Raw genomic sequence first — 16,373 nt, 5'->3', positions numbered from 1 at the left:
AACAAAAGTATTAAGGTAAACCTAACCATAGCATGAAACATATGGATCCAAATCAGCCCCTTACGAAGCAACGCATAAACTAGGGTTTAAGCTTCTGTCACTCTAGCAACCCATCATCTACTTATTACTTCCCAATGCCTTCCTCTAGGCCCAAATAATGGTGAAGTGTTATGTAGTCGACGTTCACATAACACCACTAGAGGAGAGACAACATACATCTCATCAAAATATTGAACGAATACCAAATTCACATGACTACTAATAGCAAGACTTCTCCCATGTCCTCAGGAACAAACGTAACTACTCACAAAGCATATTCATGTTCATAATTAGAGGGGTATTAATATGCATATAGGATCTGAACATATGATCTTCCATCAAATAAACCAACTAGCATCAACTACAAGGAGTAATCAACACTACTACGAACCCACAGGTACCAATCTCGGACTTGGAGACAAGAATTTGATACAAGAGATGAACTAGGGTTTTAAGAGGAGATGGTGCTGGTGAAGATGTTGATGGAGATTGCCCTCTCCCGGTGAGAGGAGCATTGGTGATGATGATGCCGATGATTTCCCCCTCCCGGAGGGAAGTTTCCCCGGCAGAACAGCTCCGCCAGAGCCCAAGATTGGTTCCGCCAAGGTTCCGCCTCGTGGCGGTGGAGTCTCGTCCGTAAAGATGGATTATGAAATATTTTTTTCTCATCGAAAGACTCCATATAGCAGAAGATGGCCATCGGAGGGCCACCAGGGGGCCCACGAGGTAGGGGGCGCGCCCCCCACCCTCGTGGGCAGGGTGTGGCCCCCCTGGTGAACTTCTTGCGCTCAATATTTTTTATATATTCTAAAATTGACTTCCGTGAAGTTTCAGGACTTTTGGAGCTGTGCAAAATAGGTCTCCAATATTTTCTCCTTTTCCAGCCCAGAATCCCAGCTGTCGGCATTCTCCCTCTTTATGTAAACCTTGTAAAATAAGAGAGAATAGGCATAAGTATTGTGACATAATGTGTAATAACAGCCCATAATGCAATAAATATCGATATAAAAGCATGATGCAAAATGGACGTATCAACTCCCCCAAGCTTAGACCTCGCTTGTCCTCAAGCGAAAGCTGAAATCGAAAAATATGTCCACATGTTTAGAGATAGAGGTATCGATAAAAATAAAATACGGACATGAGGGCATCATGATCATTCTTAGAACAACAACTTATATAATTATTGTCATATGATCTCTTATGATAGAGTAATAATTCAATCACAATTTCAAGTATGGATCATAAACTTCATTGACAACTAACAAACTATAATCTCAGTCATTGGAGCAATTGCCATTTATCATAACATAGGAAAGAGTCAACATAAGAGCTTTTCAGCAAGTCCACATACTCAACTATCATATAATCTTTCACAATTGCTAACACACGCAATAATATGGGTATGGAGTTTTAATCTGACACAGAGAAAGATAGGGGCTTATAGTTTTGCCTCCCAACATTTTACCTCTAGGGTAATGTCAACAATAATAGTTCATGAAAACTCACATCCAATTAGCCATATATACCAGGATCTTTCCAACATGTTGTGCTTGCCAAAAGATAAAATGTAAAAAGGAAAGGTGAAGATCACCATGACTCTTATGCAAGGTAGGAGATAAAAGTAAAAGATAGGCCCTTCGCAGAGGGAAGCAGAGGTTTCCATGCGCTTTTACGGTTGGATGCACAAAATCTTAATGCGAAAGAACGTCACTTTATATTGCCACTTGTGATATGGACCTTTATTATGCAGTCCGTCGCTTTTATTTCTTCCATATCACACGATCATATAAAGTTTATTTTCTCCCACATTAATAAGTCATACATATTTAGAGACCAATTTTTATTGCTTGCACCAATGAGAACTTACTTGAAAGATCTTATTCAATCCATAGGTAGGTATGGTGGACTCTCATGGCAAAACTGGTTTAAGGGTGTTTGGAAGCACAAGTAGTATCTCTACTTGGTGAAAAGAATTTGGCTAGCATGAGGGGGAAAGGCAAGATCAATCATGTTGGATGATCCATGACAATATAATTTATCTCAGATGTAAGAAAACATAACCCATTACGTTGTCTTCCTTGTCCAACATCAACTCTTTAGCATGTCATATTTTAATGAGTGCTCACAGTCATAAAAGATGTCCAAGATAGTATATTTATATGTAAAGACCTCTCTTTCTTTATTACTCCCTATTAATTGCAATGATGACCAAAACTATGTTTGTCAACTCTCAACAACTTTTATTCATCATACTCTTTCTATGTGAGCTCATTACTCTCCATAAGATCCATATGATCTCTTTGTTTCTTTTTATTCTTTCTCTTTTCTTTTATTCACTTAAGATCATGGCAAAATAATCAGGCCCTTCACTCAACACTAATCTTTATTATATATAGCTCACGGGCTCGAGTACATAGAAGGATCATAAAGCAAAACTCACAACTAGATCATACTAAGAACTTTATTCTACTAGATCAAGATATTACCAAAAGGATCGAACTAAGAAAAACAGTAAAGATAAAAGTGATGGTGATACGATACCGGGGCACTCCCCCAAGCTTGGCAGTTGCCAAGGGGAGTGCCCATACCCATGTGATTATGTCTCCTTCATTGGTGAAGAAGGTGGAGTTGTTGATGATGGATAGTCGCACATCGAGCGTAGGAGGTCTTCTAACTTGCGGATAATGCCTTTGAGTGCGATGATATGCTCCTTCAACAAAATATTTTCACGTGTGAGATACTTATTCTGTATACAAGCTAACTCAATCATCTTGAAAGCTTTGATCTCAGTTCGGGTAAGAAGATTGTGATCAAGTTGAAGGATGTCTTTTGTTGCCGGAGTTTGGTCCTCCGTGGCCTTCTTGATCCATTCATCCTTGTTGATCTCCATGGGTTCTTCTCTCTTCACCTTTATCATCATTAGCCAAGCATTGTTGCCCTCATTGTTGGAGGAGGAGGGAGACAACATGATGCTTAGCTTTGACAACCCTGGCAGAAAACAGCTCGAAACAAGAACAAGAGATTTTTGCATGATACGGTGGTCAAAACCTCCGGGAGATTATATAATGAATTTTTACCGACCAAAATACGTGTCGTGTAAGAAAACGGAGTTCGGAGAGCACACGAGGTGCCCACGAGGTAGGGGGGTGCGCCCAGGGGGGTAGGGCGCGCCCCACCACCCTCACGGAGCCCTCGTGTCCTTCCAGGACTGCTTCTTATTTTTCTATTTTTCTAAATATTCCAAAACAGAAGAAAATTGCCATTAGAACTGGGCGCGCCCTCCACCCTCACGGAGCCCTCGTGTCCTTCCAGGACTGCTTCTTATTTTTCTATTTTTCTAAATATTCCAAAACGGAAGAAAATTGCCATTAGAACTGTTTTGGAGTCGGTTTACTTACCGTACAACATACCTATTCCATTTCGGAGTCTGAAACGTTCCGGAAAGTGTCCCTTATGTATTCCTCCGGGGTTACGGTTTCAATAACATTGGTTTCAACATTTATACGATTACCTGAGATATAATGTTTAATTCTTTGACTGTTCTCCACCTTCGGATTTGTGCCTTCGAAGTTGTTGATATTTGTGGCACCGTAACGGTAGACCTCCTCGATAACGTAAGGACCTTCCCATTTAGAGAGAAGTTTTCCTGCAAAAAATCTTAAACAAGAGTTGTACAGCAATACATAATCACCTACATCAAACTCACGCTTTTGTATCCTTTTGTCATGCCATCTTTTAACTTTTTATTTAAATAATTTGGCATTCTCATAGGCTTGGGTTCTCCATTCATCAAGTGAGCTAATGTCAAATAAGCTCTTCTCACCGGCAAGTTTGAAATCATAATTGAGCTCTTTAATAGCCCAATAAGCCTTATGTTCTAGTTCGAGAGGTAAGTGACATGCTTTTCCATAGACCATTTTATACGGAGACATACCCATAGGATTTTTATATGCAGCTCTATAGGCCCATAATGCATCATCAAGTTTCTTGGACCAATTATTTCTAGATCTATTAACAGTCTTTTGCAAAATTAATTTGAGCTCTCTATTGCTCAATTCTACTTGACCATTAGACTGTGGGTGATAACGAGATGCAATTCTATGATTAACATCATATTTAGCAAGCATTTTACGGAATGCACCATGAATAAAATGAGAACCACCATTAGTCATTAAATATCTAGGGACTCCAAACCTTGGAAAAATAACTTCTTTAAGCATCTTAATAGAGGTTTTATGATCAGCACTACTATTTGGAATAGCTTCTACCCACTTAGAACGTAATCAATAGCAACTAAAATATGTGTATATCCATTAGAGGCAGGAAAAGGTCCCATATAGTCAAAGCCCCAAACATCAAATGGTTCAATAACAAGTGAATAATTCATAGGCATTTCTTGGCGTCTACTAATATTACCAATTCTTTGACATTCATCACAAGACAATACAAACTTACGGGCATCCAAAGAGAGTAGGCTAATAAAAACCGGATTGCAATACCTTGTGTGCAATTCTATCTCCAGCATGGTGTCCTCCATAAGCCTCGGAGTGACACTTGTGTAGGATCTGTTCCTGTTCATGCTCAGGTACACAACGTCTAATAACAACATCTACTCCTTTATAAAGATATGGGTCATCCCAAAAGTAATGTCTCAAATCATAGAAGAACTTTTTCTTTTGCTGGTATGTGAAACTAGGTGGTATAAATTTAGCAACAATGTAATTAGCATAATCAGCATACCATGGAGCAGTAGGAGAGGCATTTATGATATTTAATTGTTCATCAGGAAAGCTATCATCAATAGGTAGTGGGTCATCAAGAACATTTTCTAACCTAGACAAGTTGCCTGCAACGGGGTTCTCGGCTCCCTTTCTATCAATAATATGCAAATCAAATTCTTGTAGCAAGAGAACCCATCTAATAAGTCTAGGTTTAGCATCTTTCTTTTCCATAAGGTATTTAATAGCAGCATGATCCATGTGAATAGTTACTTTAGAATCAACAATATAAGGTCTAAACTTATCACAAGCAAATACAACTACTAAGACTTCTTTTTCAGTAGTAGCATAATTTCTCTGAGCATTGTCTAGAGTTTTACTAGAATATTGAATAACATTTAATTTCTTATGAACTCTTTGTCCTAGAACAGCACCTACAGCATAATCACTAGCATCACACATAATTTCAAAAGGTAAATTCCAATCAGGTGGCTGAACAATAGGTGCAGAGATTAATGCTTCCTTAAGTATTTCAAATGCTTCTACGCAATCATCATCGAAGACAAATGGTATATCTTTTTGTAATAAATTAGTCAGAGGCCGAGAAATTTTTGAGAAGTCCTTAATGAACCTCCTATAAAAACCGGCATGACCAAGGAAACTTCTTATACCTTTGATGTCCTTGGGACATGGCATCTTTTCAATAGCATCAACCTTGGCTTTATCAACTTCAATGCCTCTTTCAGAAACTTTATGCCCCAAGACAATACCTTCATTAACCATAAAGTGGCACTTTTCCCAATTCAAGACAAGATTAGTTTCTTCACATCTCTGCAAAACTTGATCAAGGTTGCTTAAGCAATCATCAAAAGAGGATCCATAGACGGAAAAATCGTCCATGAAAACCTCACAAATCTTTTCACAAAAGTCAGAGAATATAGCCATCATGCATTTGAAAGGTAGCAGGTGCATTACATAAACCAAAAGGCACACGTCTATAAGCAAAAGTACCAAAAGGGCAAATAAAAGTAGTCTTTGATTGATCATTGGCTAACACGGGTATTTGAGAGAAACCAGAATAACCATCTAGAAAGCAAAAATGTGTATGTTTGGATAATCTTTCTAGTATTTGATCGATAAAAGGTAAGGGGTAATGATCTTTTTAGTAGCTTTATTTAATTTGTGGAAATCAATTAGCATCCTATAACCTGTAATAATTCTTTGCGGGATCAACTCATCTTTATCATTAGGAACGACAGTAATACCTCCCTTCTTAGGGACACAATGGACAGGACTTACCCACTGACTATCAGCAAAGGGATAAATTATACCTGCCTCAAGAAGCTTTAGTATTTCCTTTCTTACCACTTCCTTCGTCTTAGGATTCAGCCGTCGTTGATGATCACGAACTGGTTTGGCATCTTCCTCCAAATTTATTTTGTGTTGACACAGAGTGGGACTAATGCCCTTAAGATCATCAAGAGTATATCCAATAGCAGCACGGTGCTTCTTCAAAGTTTTCAATAATCTTTATTCTTCATGCTCTGAAACGTTAGCACTAATAATAACAGGATATATGTTTTTCTCATCAAGATAAGCATATTTAAGAGTATCAGGTAATGGTTTAAGCTCAAACACGGGATCACCCTTGGGTGGAGGAGGATCCCCTAGGATTTCAACAGGCAAATTGTGTTTCAGGATGGGTTCCTGTTTAAAGAATACTTCATCTATTTCCCTTCTTTCATTCATAAACATATCATTTTCATGGTCTAGCAAATATTGTTCTAAAGGATCACTAGGAGGCACGGCAATAGAAGCAAGACCAATAATTTCATCTTTACTAGGAAATTCCTCTTCACGGTGTTGTCTACAAAATTTAGAGAAATTAAATTCATGAGACATATCATCTAAACCAATAGTAACAACATCCTTTTTGCAATCTATCTTAGCATTAACTGTGTTCAAGAAGGGTCTACCAAATATAATGGGACAAAAGCTATCTTGTGGGGAACCAAGAACAAGAAAATCAGCAGGATATTTAGTTTTCCCACACAAGACTTCAACATATCTAACAATTCTCATTGGTGAAATAGTATCTCTATTGGCAAGTTTAATTGCAACATCAATATCTTCTTTCTCAGCAGGTGCAATATCATGCATAATTTCTTTGTATAAGTCGTAAGGTATTGCACTAGCACTAGCACCCATATCACATAAGCCATGATAACAATGATCTCCTATTTTAACAGAAATAACAGGCATGCCTACCAAAGATCTAGGTTTATCTTTAGCACAAGGTTTAGCAATTCTAGCAGTCTCATCAAGGAAATGAATAACATGCCCATCAATATTATCAGACAAGAGATCTTTAACAATAGCAATATTAGGTTCAAATTTAATTTGCTTAGGAGGTGTATAAGTTCTAATATTGCTTTTACAAACCACGGTTGAAGCTTTAGCATGATCCTTTATCCTAACAGGGAAAGGTGGTTTCTCAACATAAGTAGTAGGAACAATAGGATCATTATAAGTGATAGTCTTTTCTCCAACTTTAATAGGTGCAGCTACTTTTACTTCTATGGGAGGATGATATTTAAACCACTTCTCCCTAGGGAGATCAACATGAGTAGCAAAAGATTCACAGAAAGAAGCTACTATCTCAGAGTTAAGTCCATATTTAGTGCTAAATTTACGGAAAACATCGGTATCCATGAAAGATTTAACACAATCAAACTTAGGTGTCATACCTGACTCCTTACCTTTGTCGAGGTCCCAATCTTCAGAGTTGCGTTTAATTCTTTCCAATAAATCCCATTTGAATTCAATAGTCTTCTTCATAAAAGAGCCAGCACAAGAAGTGTCGAGCATGGTGCGATTGTTATCAGAAAGCCGAGCATATAAATTTCGAATAATCATTTCTCTTGAGAGCTCATGATTGGGATATGAATATAATATTGATTTAAGCCTCCCCCAAGCTTGAGCGATGCTTTCTCCTTCGCGAGGCCAGAAATTATATATATAATTGCAATCACGATGAACAAGATGCATAGGATAAAACTTCTGATGAAATTCCAATTTCAATCGTTTGTAGTTCCACGACCCCGTATCATCACATAGCCTATACCATGTCAATGCATCTCCCTTCAAAGATAAAGGGAAGACCTTCTGCTTAATAACATCTCCGGGCACACCTGCAAGCTTAAATATTCCACAAACTTCATCCACATATATTAGGTGCTCATCAGGATGCTTTCTTCCATCTCCTGCAAAAGGATTAGCTAGCAGTTTTTCTAACATACCCGAAGGAATTTTGAAGCAGACAATTTCATTTTTAGTAGGTTCAGTAGGTTGAGGAGCAGCTCTTTGCTCTACTGGTCGGGGTGAAGATACCCCGAACAAGCCCCTTAGAGGATTACTTTCCATAGTAACAAGTGACAGTAAATTTCAGCACACTATATAAATTTTTCCTTACCAAATTCCACCTACCAAAGAAACTTCACTCATCGGCAACGGCGCCAGAAAAGATTCTTGATGACCCACAAGTATAGGGGATCTATCGTCTCCTTTCGATAAGTAAGAGTGTCGAACCCAACGAGGAGCAGAAGGAAATGATAAGCGGTTTTCAACAAGGTATTCTCTGCAAGCACTGAAATAATAGGTAACAGATAGTTTTGTGATAGGATAATTTGTAATGAGCAACAAGTAACAAAAGTAAATAAAGTGCAGCAAGGTGGCCCAATCCTTTTTGTAGCAAAGGACAAGCCTGGACAAACTCTCATATGATGTAAAGCGCTCCCGAGGACACATGGGAATATCGTCAAGCTAGGTTTCATCACGTTCATATGATTCGCGTTCGGTACTTTGATAATTTGGTATGTGGATGGACCGGTGCTTGGGTGCTGCCCTTACTTGGACAAGCATCCCACTTATGATTAACCTCTATTGCAAGCATCCACAACTACAACAAAATTATTAAGGTAAACCTAACCATAGCATGAAACATATGGATCCAAATCAGCCCCTTACGAAGCAACGCATAAAGTAGGGTTTAAGCTTCTGTCACTCTAGCAACCCATCATCTACTTATTACTTCCCAATGCCTTCCTCTAGGCCCAAATAATGGTGAGTGTTATGTAGTCTACGTTCACATAACACCACTAGAGGAGAGACAACATACATCTCATCAAACTATCAAACGAACACCAAATTCACATGACTACTAATAGCAAGACTTCTCCCATGTCCTCAGGAACAAACGTAACTGCTCACAAAGCATATTCATGTTCATAATCAGAGGGTATTAATATGCATATAGGATCTGAACATATGATCTTTCATCACATAAACCAACTAGCATCAACTACAAGGAGTAATCAACACTACTAGCAACCCACATGTACCAATCTCGGACTTGGAGACAAGAATAGGATACAAGAGATGAACTAGGGTTTTGAGAGGAGATGGTGTTGGTGAAGATGTTAATGGAGATTTCCCTCTCCCGATGAGAGGAGCGTTGGTGATGACGATGGCGATGATTTCCCCCTCCCGGAGGGAAGTTTCCCCGGCAGAATAGCTCCGCCAGAGCCCTAGATTGGTTCCGCCAAGGTTCCGGCTCATGGCGGCGGAGTCTCGTCCGGAAAGATGGATTATGATTTTTTTCTCCATACAGCAGAAGATGGCCATCGGAGGGCCACCATGGGGCCCACGAGGTAGGGCGGCGCGCCCAGGGGGATAGGGCGCCCCCCCACCCTCGTGGGCAGGGTGTGGCCCCCCTGGTGAACTTCTTGCGCTCAGTATTTTTTATATATTCTGGAATTGACTTTCGTGAAGTTTCAGGACTTTTGGAGCTGTGCAGAATAGCTCTCCAATATTTGCTCCTTTTCCAGCCCAGAATCCCAGCTGTCGGCATTCTCCCTCTTTATGTAAACCTTGTAAAATAAGAGAATAGGCATAAGTATTGTGACATAATGTGTAATAACATCCCATAATGCAATAAATATCGATATAAAAGCATGATGCAAAATGGACGTATCAGGCCTGAGTATGGTTTCCCTGCAAAACATTTGCGTTAGGGTGACTCTGGTGAGTCCTCTGTCTATATGAAGCCTTTGGACCATGTGAAACCTTTGGTCTGGGGTTTGTCTTCTTCCCGGGTGGTTTCATGATGACATTCACCTGAAGATTTTCAAGACAACTCTTGGGCACCCAAATCTTCTTCAAAGGGGGTCCATTTGTGCAGTTAGTACCAATATACCTGGCAAATATTTCACCATTCTGATTCTTAAACAGTTTATAGTTTGCATCAAAGGATTCATCAATGATAATCGGGTTAGCACAAGTGAAGCCAGATAAGGTAGATGGATCCACTGAAGGTCCCTTTGCAGTAACCCATTTGGTTTTGGGGTACTGCTTAGGCTTCCAGTAAGAACCATCAACATTCATTTTCCTCTCGAACCCAACACCCTCTTTCCTCGGGTTTCGGTTCAGAATCTGTTTCTTGAGGACATCACATAGTGTCTGATGCCCTTTGAGACTTTTTTACATTCCTGTCTCAAGCAATGTCTTCAACCTGGCATTCTCATCAGCAATAGTAGTGGTATCCTCAGCAGAGGGGTTAGTTACCACATCAGTAGTTGAAGATATTGCAACAGTAGTAGTAGTAGACCATCCAGCAACAAAAGTAGCATCATCACACTCAAGGCATTTTAGACATGGTGGTTCAAATCCTTCCTGAGCGGAACTGATCTGTTAAGCGCGAAGTGACTCATTCTCCTTTTGAAGATCTTCATGAGCCGATCTCAAGTTCTCAAGCTCTTGCTTCCTTTGAAGATAATCATAGCAGAGCTTTTCATGAGTAGTTGAGAGCGTTTCATGACGACTTTCAAGTTCTTCGTACTTAACATGAAGATTGTTAATGTCTTCAATTAAGGACTGAGTTCGAGTCATTTCCGCATCCAACAGGTCATCGCTTTTGTCTAACAGTTTTTGAATATGTTCCATAGCAATCTGTTGTTGTGTTGCAATTTTAGCAAGTGTTTTGTAGCTAGGTTTAGATCTACATTCAGAGTCATCTTCACTAGATTTTTGATAGTGAGCATCACGTGAGTTTACCTTGGCACCACGTGCCATGAAGCAGTAGGTGGGAGTAGAGTCATCCTCGTTAGCATCAGCGTTGGTGAAGAGGCCATCGTCTTCAGTATCGAAGATGGACTTGGTGACGTATGCTGAAGCTAAAGTCAGGCTTGCCACGCCTGAATTAGATTCCTCTTCAGACTCCATCTCCACCTCCTCAGATGCAGACTCCTCCTCTAAATCCATTTCCTTGCCAACAAACGCACGACCCTTGCTAGATGAGCTCTTCTTGTGTGATGAAGACTTCGACGAAGACTTGGAAGAAGACTTTGAGGATTTCTTCTTCTTGTCATCAGAATCATATTCCTTGCTCTTCTTCTTCTTGTTGTTGTTGTTGTTGTTGTTGTTGTTCTCATTGTCCCATTGAGGACATTCAGAGATGTGGTGACCAGGTTTCTTTCACTTGTGGCACGTTCTCTTCTTGTAGTCATGGGAGGAAGCTTCATCATTTCTTGAGCTGGATCTTGAAGACTGTCTGGAGCCTTTCTTCCTGGTGAACCTTTGGAACTTCTTCACGAGCATGGCAAGTTCCTTTCCAATGTCTTTAGGATCCTCAGAACTGCAGTCAGATTCTTCTTCAGATGAGGAAACAGCCTTTGCCTTCAAAGCGCGAGCTTGACCATATTTGGGACCATAGATATCTCTTTTGTCAGATAGCTGGAACTCATGTGTGTTGAGCCTTTCAAGTATGTCAGACGGACCGAGTCTTGAAGTCAGGGAATTCTTGAATCATCAGGGCCAGGGTGTCAAATGAGCCGTCGAGTGATCTCAAGAGTGTCTTGACGATTTCATGCTTGGTGATCTCAGTGGCGCCGAGTGCATGAAGCTCATTTGTGATGTCAGTGAGGCGATCAAACGTCAGCTGAACATTCTCATTGTCATTTATCTTGAAGCGGTTGAAGAGGTTGCGAAGAACACTGATCCTTGAGTCTCTCTGGGTTGAGACATCTTCATTGACCTTGGAGAGCCAGTCCCAAACTAGCTTTGCAGTTTCCAGAGCACTCACATGGCCATACTGTCCTTTGGTCAGACGACCACAGATGATGTTCTTGGCAGTAGAATCCAGTTGAATGAACTTCTTGACATCAGCTGGGGTGATGCCTTCACTGGCCTTGGGAAGCCGTTCTTGACGACATACCAGAGGTCGACATCAATGGCTTCAAGATGCATGCGCATCTTATTCTTCCAGTAGGGGTAATCAGTGCCATTGAAGACAGGGCACACAGTGGAGACTTCGATTATCCCTGCAGTCGACATAGCTAAAACTCCAGGTGGTTAAACCGAATCACACAGAACAAGGGAGCACCTTGCTCTGATACCAATTGAAAGTGCTAGTTATCGACTAGAGGGGGGTGAATAGGCAATTTTTATGAAAGTCTTCAAAACACGGGGGCTTTGAAGACAATCAGTAGAAATGAACCTATTAATATGCAGCGGAAGGTAGACTACACTAGACAAGCCATAGTCAAGTAAGCAGTGAAGTGAAAGCACGAAGACTATCAGCAACTAGGTAGTATGGATCTAGATGGAAGATAGTATGAAACCAATCAACAACAGTCTTCACACAGTGAAGTCAATCATATCATGCAAGCCGGCAATGACTTCACGAATATAAGCAGTAAGTAAATAGAGGTAAAGGATAGAACCAGTTGCTTGGTGAGGACATGTATTTGTTGGACCAGTTCTAGTTGCTGTGACAACTGTACGTCTGGTAAGGGAGGCTGAGATTCAACTTAGAAGACCGCGTCTTCACCTTATTCCCCTTGAGCTAAGGACACACAGTCCTCGCCCAATCACTCTGGTAAGTCTTCAAGGTAGACTTCCAAACCTTCACAGACTTCGTTCACCAGCAATCAACAATGACTCTTGGATGCTCAGAACGCGACGCCTAACCGGCTGGAGGATTCACAGTCCTCAAGTGTAACAAGTCTTCAGGTCACGCAGACAGAAAGACTTCAGTGATGCCTAACACTCTTTGGCTCTAGGTGTTTAGGGCTTTGTCCTCGCAAGGATTTCTCTCAAAGGCTTCTAGGTGGGTTGCTCTCAAACGACAAAAGTCGTGCACTAACTCTGAGCAGCCACCAATTTATGGTGTAGGGGGTGGGATATTTATAGCCATGAGGCAACCCGACCTGATTTGTCCGAAATGACCCTGGGTCACTAAGGAACTGACACGTGTCCAACGGTCAGATTTCAAACACACGCGGCAGCTTAACTTGGGCTACTAGTAAAGCTGACTTATCCAACTCTGGATAAGATTTGCTCTCATTGTCTTCGCTCGAAGACATAGGATTTGGTTGAGCATCACTTCAGTCACTCTGAATTTGCTCACTCTGACCCCACTTAACAGTATGGTGGTTCCTATGACTCAACAAAGAAGAAAAGGAAACTACAAAACAACTATGTCTTCGCAATCTATAGTCTTCATACGATGTCTTCTCATGTCATAGTCTTCAATGTGAAACTCTTCATAGACCACCATTGTCTTCAATGTCTTCACAGATTTTTAGGGGTCATCTCTAGTAGGTAAACCGAATCAATGAGGGACTACTACCTGTGTTATCCTGCAATTCTCACAAACACATTAGTCCCTCAACTAGGTTTGTCGTAAATACTCGAAAACCAACTAGGGGTGGCACTAGATGCACTTACAGCTAGATCGAGAGTTTGTGGGACGTCATCGAGCCGAACGTGTGTAGATCACGGAGGTGCCATACTTTCGGTACTAGGATCGGTCGGATCGTGAAGACGTACGACTAAATCAACCGCGTTGTCATAACGTTTCCGCTTACGGTCTACAAGGGTGCATAGACAAGACTCTCCCCTCTTGTTGCTATGCATCACCTAGATAGATCTTGCGTGTGCGCAGGAAATTTTTGAAATTACTGCGTTCCCCAATAGTGGCATCAGAGCCAGGTCTATGCATAGATGTTATATGCACGAGTAGAACACAAAGGAGTTGTGGGCGTGGGTATATACATATTGCTTTCCGTCACTAGTTGATTCTTGATTCAGCGGCATTGTTGGATGAAGCGGCTTAGACCGACATTACGCGTACGGTTACGCGAGACTGGTTCTACCGACGTGCTTCGCACACAGGTGGCTAGTGGGTGTCAGTTTCTCCAACTTTAGTTGAATCGGGTTCAATGAATAGGATTCTTTCTGAAGATCAAAAAGCAATCACTATACCGCGTTGTGGTTTTTGATGCGTAGGTAAGAACGGTTCTTGCTCAGCCCGTAGCAGCCACGTAAAACTTGCAACAACAAAGTAGAGAACGTCTAACTTGTTTTTGCAAGGCATGTTGTGATGTGATATGGTAAAAACGTGATGAGATATAAATTGTTGTATGAGATGATCATGTTTTGTTGAAGTTATCGGCAACTGGCGGAAGCCTTATGGTTGTCTCTTTATTGCATAAGATGCAAGCGCCATATAATTGCTTTACTTTATCGATATGCGATAGCAATAGCTGCAAAAGCAATAGTTGGCGAGATGACCATGTGATGACACGTTGATAGAGATCAAGATGATGGAGATCATGGTGTCATGCCGGTGAAGATGGAGATCATGACGGTACTTTGGAGATGGAGATCAAAGGCACAAGATGATAATGGCCATATCATGTCACATATTTTGATTGCATATGATGTTTATCTTTTATGCATCTTATTTTTCTTAGTTCGACGGTAGCCTTATAAGATGATCTCTCACTAAATTTCAAGGTATAAGTGTTCTCCCTGAGTATGCACCATTGCTATAGTTCGTCGTGCCGAGACACCATGTGATGATAGGGTGTAATAAGCTCTACATTCACATACAACGAGTGGAAACCAGTTTTGCACACGCAGAATACTCGGGTTAAACTTGACGAGCCTAGCATATGCAGATATGGCCTCGGAACACTGAGACCGAAAGGTCAAGCATGAATCATATAGTAGATATGATCAACATAGTGATATTCACCATTGAAAACTACTCCATCTCACGTGATGATCGGACATGGTTTAGTTGATATGGATCATGTGATCACTTAGATGATTAGAGGGATGTCTATCTAAGTGGGAGTTCTTAAGTAATATGATCAATTGAACTTTAATTTATCATGAACTTAGTCTGATAGTATTTGCATAACTATGTTGTAGATCAAAAGCTCGCGATGTAGCTCCCCGTTTATATTTTATATATTCTTAGAGAAAAATAAGTCGAAAGATTTTAGTAGCAATGATGCGGACTAGCTCCGTGATCTGAGGATTATCCTCAATGCCGCACAGAAGTATTATGTCCTTGATGCACCACTAGGTGACATAACTGTTGCAGGAGCAGATGCAGGCGTTATGAACGTTTGACAAGCTCGGTATGATGACTACTTGATAGTTTAGTGCACCGTGCTTTACGGCTTAGAACCGGGACTTCAAAAATGTTTTGAACGACATGGAGCATATGAGATGTTCCAAGAGTTGAAATTGATATTTCATGCTCATGCCTGTGTCGAGAGGTATGAGACCTCTGACAGTACTTTGCCTACAAGATGGAGGAGAATAGCTCAACTAGTGAGCATGTGCTCAGATTGTCTGGGTACTATAATTGCTTGAATCAAGTGGGAGTTAATCTTCCAGATAAAATAGTGATTGACAGAGTTCTCTAGTCACTATCACCAAGTTACTGGAACTTCGTGATGAACTATAATATGCAAGGGATGAAGAAAGTAATTCCCAAGCTCTTCGCGATACTGAAATCAGCGAAGGTAGAAATCAAGAAAAGCATCAAGTGTTGATGGTTGAAAAGACCACTAGTTTCAAGTAAAAGGGCGAGGGAAAGAAAGGGAACTTCAAGAAGAATGGCAAGCAAGTTGCCACTCCCATGAAGAAGCCCAAAGCTAGACCCAAGCCTGAAACTGAGTGCTTCTACTGCAAAGGAAATGGTCACTGGAAGTGGAACTGCCGTAGATACTTGGCGGATAAGAAGGAAAAATAAATGTTATTTGGTGTTTGCGTTGAGCATGAATATGATTGGGTCATGTTTATTGCAATACGGTTATTCATTTAAGTCAAAGAATAATTGTTGTTCTATTTACATGAATAAAACCTTCTATGGTCATACACTCAATATAAATGGTTTACTGAATCTCGATCGTAGTGATACACATATTCATAATATTGAAGCCAAAAGATGCAAAGTTAATAATGATAGTGCAACTTATTTGTGGCACTGCCGTTTAGGTCATATTGGTGTAAAGCGCATGAAGAAACTCCATACTAATGGGTTTTTGGGAGCACTTGATTATGAATCACTTGATGCTTGTGAACCATGCCTCATGGGCAAGATGACTAAGACTCCGTTCTCTGGAACAATGGAGCGAGCAACTGACTTATTGGAAATAATACATACTGATGTATGCGGTCTGATGAGTATTGAGGCTCGCGGCGGGTATCGTTATTTTCTGACCTTCACAGATGATTTGAGCAGATATGGGTATATCTACT

The sequence above is a fragment of the Triticum urartu genome, chromosome 1A (assembly GCF_056163025.1).
Source record: "Triticum urartu cultivar PI428250 chromosome 1A, HENAU_Tu73, whole genome shotgun sequence".
Lineage (NCBI taxonomy): Eukaryota > Viridiplantae > Streptophyta > Magnoliopsida > Poales > Poaceae > Triticum > Triticum urartu.
Note: the sequence above shows the minus strand (reverse complement) of the source record.